This window comes from Pteropus vampyrus, unplaced genomic scaffold, assembly GCF_000151845.1.
Source record: "Pteropus vampyrus isolate Shadow unplaced genomic scaffold, Pvam_2.0 Scaffold20, whole genome shotgun sequence".
NCBI classification, from domain to species: domain Eukaryota; kingdom Metazoa; phylum Chordata; class Mammalia; order Chiroptera; family Pteropodidae; genus Pteropus; species Pteropus vampyrus.
Window position 1 is genome coordinate 11,447,946 of NW_011888801.1, and position 396 is coordinate 11,448,341.

The window sequence follows — 396 nt, forward strand, 5'->3', positions numbered from 1 at the left end:
GCCACCATGAGTTACCCAGCCCATGTGTCTCTTACTGCCTGCTTCTTATCCTCCTTGCTCACTTTTCTGTCCATGGCCTTGTCTCACTCTTGGATCTGGGGGACACTGGCAGTAAACTCTATCTCCTGCCTCAGCCACAGTCACAGCTGTCCCCGCAGTTGGGCTGACCAGCTACTCTGGGAAAACACAATGCCCCTTCCAGCCTAGCCCAGGATTGCAAGACTGGCTCTCCAAGCCCCAGCAACAACACTGGACTGCCAGGGGCCCCTGCTGTACTCAGAGACTGCATTAGCAGCACTATGACTCTTTCTCTTTGAAATTCTCTGAGCCTCCTCCACACTGTACCCCATAAACACCAGCATGGAGGGCAATATCAGCAGAGAATGGGAGGGAGGA

At 54.0% G+C, this 396-nt stretch overlaps 1 protein-coding gene across 1 annotated transcript in view; it reads right to left on the bottom strand.

The window, feature by feature from the left end:
- GRID1 (glutamate ionotropic receptor delta type subunit 1) overlaps nucleotides 1–396 on the bottom strand; it is a 706,314-nt gene that overhangs the window by 217,198 nt on the left and 488,720 nt on the right. The gene's annotated exons all lie outside the window — the stretch shown is intronic.